The sequence below is a fragment of the Tupaia chinensis genome, unplaced genomic scaffold (assembly GCF_000334495.1).
Source record: "Tupaia chinensis unplaced genomic scaffold, TupChi_1.0 Scaffold000161_3, whole genome shotgun sequence".
In the NCBI taxonomy this organism is placed as follows: domain Eukaryota; kingdom Metazoa; phylum Chordata; class Mammalia; order Scandentia; family Tupaiidae; genus Tupaia; species Tupaia belangeri.
In genome coordinates, this window is record NW_006159634.1 from 1,111,119 (window position 1) to 1,118,570 (window position 7,452).

A 7,452-nucleotide genomic window follows, 5' to 3' on the forward strand; every position below is an offset into this window, starting at 1 on the left:
AACCAGGAATGAGGTGACAGTGAAAGGGGTCGCTGAAGAGCCCCAAGTGACAGGCTATCTAGAAAGCCAGAACAGGATTAAGGAGGCTGACAGCCATGGCTAAGCCCCAGGGATCAGGGACAAGCAGAGCCCCTTATCTCCCCAGGCTGGCCCTGGGGTGCAGGGGCGGCCGGCAGGAGCTGGGGACTCCCAGAGAAGAGCGAGTCCGGGTGTCCGGAGGGGCAGCTGGCGAGGAAGCCCTCCGCGTTCGCCCGTGTTCCTCAGTGCCGCAACACCCCAGCCAGGGGAAGCAGACGCCGGAGGACGGCGGGAAGAGGCTGGCCTTCCACCAGGGTGGAGGCGCTGGGGTCTGGGGGGCAGAGGGTGCAGAGTGGGGGATGCACACTGCGTCTTTCCACGGCCACACCCAGCACCCAGCTGCACCTCAGGGTCGGCAAGGACCTCGCAGAAGCCGAGGACAGATTAGTCAGGTGCTCCTGCGATTCAAGGTCGCGCTAACAGGAGAGAACGCGAGAACTGCGGCTGCAAAAATGAGCAGCATGGCTCGCGGGCGGCAGGAGGTCAAGGCGGTTGTAGCTCACCCGGTCTACCCTGCAGCTTAGTCCCAGACCTGGGGGTTCGAAAAACACACCAGGCATGTCTGCATGCACGCCCAAAATCCTGAGGAGAATGCAGAAGGGACTGTGGAGTTGCCATCCCTCCTGGGCGGGTGCTTTCTCACTTTCCCTCTCTGTCTTTCTCTGGCAAATGCGCGTGCTGCATGGCAAAAAAACTGAAACAAACAAAGAAACAAAGAAAAAACACTCCACATAGCACTGTTACTTAAAACTCTTCCTAAAATAGTGTTTTCCTTTTATTAGTCAGCAAATATTGAAGAGAACCTGTCCGACATGCCTTTGCCTCGGCCCGCCCCTAACCTGCACACAGAGGAACTGTCCTGGGAAGGGGGTTCCGGAGCTGTTGAGCCCCTGCTTCTGTAAGCAGATGAGCCAGCAAAGCCTCCCCAAGGAGAATACCAAGACTGAGAACTTGCCCACAGGAGGGCCGGCCAAAGCCTCGATTCCACCGCTTGTGTTTTAGAACACAGGAATTTAAAATACAGGGCCAGAACCAGCAGACGGCATAGCGGTTATGTTGCCAGACTCCCATATGGCCAACCGCAGTTCAAGTCCCAGACCTGGTAGCTTGAAAATCACATTGGGTATGTGTGTGCCCAAGATCCCAAGAGGAGAATGGAGAAGAAGGGATTGTGGGGTGACCATTCCCCGGGGGGGGGGGAGTGATTTCTCACTTTCTGTCTCTCTGTCCCTCTCTGTCTGTCTGGCGAGCGCACGCGCCCTATAGCGAAAACCTCTCCAAAAAAAAAAAAAAAAAAAAAAAGACCGCACCACCCACCCAGGTAAAACAGAAAGAGAAACATCCGACTTTCAGACACACAGCAAAGTTGGTGGAGTCCGGATGGCCCAGACACTGCGTGGTGACTCTAGGCTGGAGGTCACTTCTGGAATCATCCTTCAGTCCAGGGAGCAGCACCTCTCAGCCCACCTGTGCCACGACCTCCCCTTGTCCAGAGCAGCCTCCTGAGCACAAAGCAACACCCCAGTTCCTCTGGGAGGGGCGTCTGGACAAGCACCCCCCCGGGAAGGAAGTGGTGAGTCACCCTCGCTGAACTCAGGCATGGACACCCCGGCGTCCACGGGTTCCCCATGCTGTTACCGCAGGCGTGGAGGAGGAGGGAACGGAACCGAGCAGAGGCGGCTGCAGAACGGCTACCTTGCGCTCTCTGAGCAAGATTTCACCTCGGCCGGTCTGAAGAAGCAGCTTCCACTCCCACTGTGTTGATAAACGGGCCCTATCTGCTTTGGGAATGGATGAAAACAAGGTAGGCCTTCGAATCCCCAGTTCGACAAGGATCGTTGAATCTGAAAGGCTTTGGCCAGAATACTGAGACAGAATGCTGAGTCAGCACCCAGAATCTTACCTGACTCAAAGCGGGCCGTAAACACCTCGGTGCTCTCCAAAGCCTGAGTCCAAAGACACCTTGAGATGCATGTGTGTGTCCACCTGGGGAGGGAGGTGGGGCAGATGCGTGGGCGTGTCCCATCAGCCCCGTGGGATGGGCCCGGCTGACATGGGAATGCACTGTTTGATTTTCGCTGCCCATGGAAGTCTGCCCTACAGACGGCAGGAAGGTGCCTGAGCAGACGCGAATTAAACAAGGCTCTGGGGAACATCCTGCCACTCCAGGTCGTCTGAAAAGCTGTGGGCCCGGTGCCAGCAGACGGCACACTGGTTAAGGCGCTGGGTCCCACATGGCCAATGCACACTGTGAGTCCAGACCTGGCAGCTTGAAAAACATGCTGGGTGCACGTACATGTGTGCCCAGAATCCTGAGGAGAAAGGATTGCGGCTTAGCCACGCGCCCTCCAGGAGGATGTGCTTCCTCTCCCTCTCCCCACTGAGCCCACGCGTCCTATAGAGAGAGAAATAAAAGGGGAAAAGCTGGAACTCTTGTTCTTGTCCTCCTATTCATCACTGTTAACTCTACGGTGTAATTTTACCAGTTTGCTTTACATTGTGGCCCATCTTTTTCGGGGAGCAGGCAGGACAATCCCTTCTTCCTCCTGCCTCACCTTCCCAATTATACATGAGCCTCGAGATGAGAGAGACGAGAGGGAGAGAAAGAGACCAGACATCCCAGAAGACCCTATGGAGCACAGGGCACCTGCCTGGACCCACCCTCGGGCCTCAGGCTCACCAAGGAGCCAGGGACATCTCCTGGCTGAAGGGATGCCCTCACCCTAGAACTGAGTTGACCCAAAGCCACGGCCTGCTCCCGATCAGCTCTGGGGTCCGAGTTCCCAGTCGCTGCAGGTTGCGGAAGCCTACAGCCCCGTCACCTACTAGCAGGCTTGAGTAGCTTTCTTACCTGGGCTCTTCCAGGTTTTACTTTGTTTTATTCTCGAAGTCATCCTTTGAGGAAGAGCTACTTCCCCTGGGCTCTTCCAGGTTTTACTTTGTTTTATTCTCGAAGTCATCCTTTGAGGAAGAGCTACTCCCCCGCCACTCCCCACCCCGCTTTTTTTCAGGAGAGATTTGTGGTATAAGGCACATGCACTTGCCGGGGAGACAGAGAGAAAAGCAGAGACAGAAAGCAAGAACTCACCTCCCCCCGCCCCCAGGGGCAATGGCCACACTGCAATCCCTTCTCCTCTATTCTCCTCTCGGGATTTTGGGCACGCACGCGTAGTCTGAGTTTTAAGCCATCAGGTCTGGGACTTGAACTCCAGTCAACTACATGGGAGTCCAGCAATGTAACCATTATGCCACCTGCTGGTCCTGATGTTTTTCTTTTTCATTGAGGAGACAGAAGTAGACAGAAGCCAGAGGAGCTGTCTGATTCTACAGCAATGAAGGCGGAGCAGGGCTGGAGGCCGGCCTGTCTGACCTCTGCCCTCTCCCACTGTGCTTTCGGGACGAGCTGTTAGAGGCTGTAGATGTGGCTACACCTCTGACGTACATAACCAAGGAACGAAGCTCTCGCCTGTACAGCTAGACCCCACCTACTGCGGAAGGCAGCGATTTCAGCACAAAATCGTATTTCTAAATCTTGCTGTTGAGAAGGTCACAGGCTTCATCAGCCGCCACTCAGGGGCTCCGCAGCTGCTCCCGGCTTTGCCGGTCCTGTCCCCAGCGGCACGCTGCAGCGCTGTGAGCCTGGCACGGGGCCTGTCGATCGGCAGACATGTGCAGTCACAGAGCCCCCAATTCTCCCTCCGGAAAGTGTCTGCAGAGGCAAATTTGACCAGGATTACCTAACAATTGGACAGGCCAGTGAACACGCTCTTCACATACCCGGGCGCCGGGAGTTCAGGACTGCTCCCTACTAGCGGCTCGCTCCGCTGCCACCTCCAGCTGTCAGTCACCAAAGGCTCTGCTCCCTGCTGCCCATTTCTGCAGGAGCACTGGGAGCTGGAACTGCCCCCCCACCTGGGCAGCGGAGCCACGGGGCAGCGGCATAATGGCGTTGGCTCTTGGGAAACCCCACTTCCTGGATACTGGGCCACCTCTGCATGGAGCTGAGCTGGGTCTTACTCTCAGCTAAACAGCACTTAACAGGTCACGAACTTGGAGGGCGAGCATCAGCCCTTGCAGACACTCCCTCTGCCCCAGGATGGCTCTCTGCCCTGCTCAGGGCCCAGGGAAAGCGCAGCCTCGAAATCCACCCACCTGGAGGTCACCACACCCATGCAGAAGCCAGCCTTGACTTGAATTTTCTTCTAATAAGGAAATGGGGCGTGAGAAAGTTTCGGATGTTGCCCAGCTGTACCTGTGGTTGACACCCGTCATGCTGAGCAGGGAGTGAGACTCAGCCACGTATGGGAAAACCACCTCCTGCAACCCCGGGAGCGCTGGACCTGGAGGAGGGGCGCGGGAGCTGTGTGTGGCAGACACTTGTGAGCGTGGAAAGGGCTTGAGCCAGGAACCTCAGCACCCAGGGGCGAGGAGCGCAGCGGCCTACATGAGGTCTCCTTGCCACTCCTCCCAGAACTCATACAGCGCCCTGCCAGCAGCCTGGCTTCCCGCTCCCCCCGTCCCCACCTCCACCTGTGATGGGGCTTGGTGGGGGTGACGGGGGCGGGCAGGGCCGGCCCTGGGTCTTCCCAGCTCCTGAGGCCTCACGGGTGGCGCTGGCTTGGGGACACGACCTCTCTGCTTCAAGTGAAGGTTCTTCAGTTTGAAAGGAAGCATTGGGGCACAGAAGAACATAACAGGCTCACCCTCATGTGAGGTGCTATAGTTTGAATGTGCCCCCAAATTCATGTGCTCAGCTGCCATGGCAGGAGAAAGAGGGTGAAAGATACTGCAGTGTGCAAAGGGAGACCTTTGGGAAGAGGGAGTGGTGGGAGGGTGGGGGCCTCCATGACTGAGCTCTGGTAAGCAGAGAGCGACACGGAGCAGTCACACTGCCGAATAACTGAAGAGCACACTGGGGAATTTGTAAAATATCAAGGCTTGTTTAGCTCACGGTTTTAGAGGTCCAAGGTCAAGGGGCCACATCTGGTAAGAGTCTCCCTGCTGAGGGGACTGTCTGACCTGGGGAGTGGGACTCTCCCGTGTCTGCGACTGCTCTGGGCTCTCTCCCTCTTACAAAGTCAGCAGGATCCAGTCAGAGGGCCCCACTCTGACACCCTTATCTAATCCTAATTACCCCTCCAAAGGCTCCATCTTTCAACACCACAGATGGCTCAAGTTTCCACTTTTTATTTTTATTTTTATTTTTTTTGCTATAGGGTGCGTGCAATCACGGGAAAGACAGAGAGAGACAGAGAGACAGAAAGTGAGAAATCACCCCCCAGGGGGATGGCCACGCCGCAATCCCTTCTCCTCCATTCTCCTCTCGGGATCTTGGACATGCATGCACATGCGCCCAGTGTTAGTTGAAGCCACCCGGTCCTGGACTCGAACCGTGGTCGACTACGTGGGAGTCCAGCCACATAGCCATTACGCTAACTGCTGGTCTCAAGTTTCCACCTTCTTAATACCTTCACAGTCCAACATGAGTTTTGAAGGGACATTTTCAAGCCATAGCACTCGTTTATCCTAACATTTTCTCCTTGACTTATTTTTGAGGCTGTCTTCTTGCCCATCTTCACGTTTCGTTTGCCCTCTCCCTCCTGAGCCTATGGTTGAGCAGCAGGAGTAATCTGGAGGGCACTGCATACACCACAGAGGAGAGCAGATCTTGTTTTAAAATGTCACCCTCCCACGTAATCTGCCCACTTCGGACAAAGTGGTTAGTCTCTACCCTCTGTTTTCTGATCTCTAAAACGTCCCCAGGGATACCTTTCCGGTCAGGTCGTGGTCAGTTTAGGTAAATCTTTCCGGAGCCCGGCGGGACTCACAGCAGGACTGCACGGATGCAGTGTACTCCCTCCGGCCGTCGCCCCACCAGCAAAGCTTCCTGGCGACTGTCACTCAGCAATCTCCAGCTCTAGTGCTGGAGACAGTCACGCACAGGACCAGGGAGACGTACCCTGAGTCCCCGCTCCGGAGCTGAGGTGAGAGAGAAGAGCAGGTGGGTGCTTCCTGTCCCCACCCACGGGCTAGATGACACACGTCAGCTCCCGAGGGGTCTGCCCAGAGCGCCAGTGAAACAGCATTGGCTTACCGTCTCAGTGAGATGGACTCCCAGGCCCACCCCACAGCCTGGTGATTAAGGGAGCTGGATCCCCCGTGGCTGACCGTTCAAATCCCAGCCCCAGGGGTTTCAGAAACATGTTGAACATCTGTGTATGTGTGTCCCAAATCCTGACGGGATTAAGAACTGGAGAGAAGGGATTGGCAGTGTGACCACACCCTGCTGGGAGGGTTGTTTTCTTTCTCTCTCTGGTGAGCGCACACACCCTTTGGCAATTAAAAAGAAAAAAAAAAAAAAGATGACCTGCCCATTTCTGGAGATCAGTCTCCGAGGTTTATCACTCAGTCTTGAAGTCCATTTGCAAATTGCCCGGTTGGTTTCTGAGCCACGAATCCTGAGAGCAGCAATAATAACTCGGTTCATTTTTACCCTCCAGTCACCTGTACTACGGGGGGCATAGTAAACCCTCCACGTGACATAAAGCCCTCTGCTCCAGCCTTCCCCGGAGGACAGGCGAGACCCCATTGGCTGAGCACTTCATTTGCATTACGTCTCCAAGACGAGGTCCCGGCTGGGCTTCTGCACATACAGCTTCCGTGCGCCGCGTCGTGTTCCTGAAGCACCCCTGTAATCTCTTCCTCCCATGTTGCCAGCGGCTCCTTTGAGGCAAAGATCTGCTTAAAACCATCAAATGACTCTGTATCTTAGGAGACAAGCAGAAACGTTGACAGAAGTGATTAAAGTGTCATAGGCAATACCCACTGTTAGATGATACGCTTTCTGGTTCCAAGCTATAAACCCTTCAGCTCAAGAGAACGTCTGGTACATGACTAATTTGTGTGAGTGCTGTTGGAGGTGGCGGGCAGAGAGGGAACGATTACGGAAAGTTCATGTGCTTTAGGCAGCAAGTGCTATGAACTCCGTCTCAAGAGGGCTTAACCCAGAAAGGATGTCATTGGTTCGCATACTGGAGACGCCGAAGCTCAGGCTTCAGGTACAGGGTGATCTGGACTCTGGCGCCGTGACGCTGTCATTTTCTCACTCTGTCTCTCCCCTCCACTTGAGACTTTTGTTCTTACAGATGCAGACAGCTGCCTCCCCAGACAGCATTTATGACAAGTGGGAGTCTCTTATTTAATGTGGAATTATAGTCCCACTCAGTCTGGCGGGAATAGCTTCATGTACTCCTGGCTCCCCAAAACTAGGGAAACCCAAATGCTGATAGGCTTAAATCTGGGTTCCTAAATAACTTCTGGAATAATTGTGACTGGCCTAGGCTGAATCCGAAGTCCATGTCTCAAACCGCATTC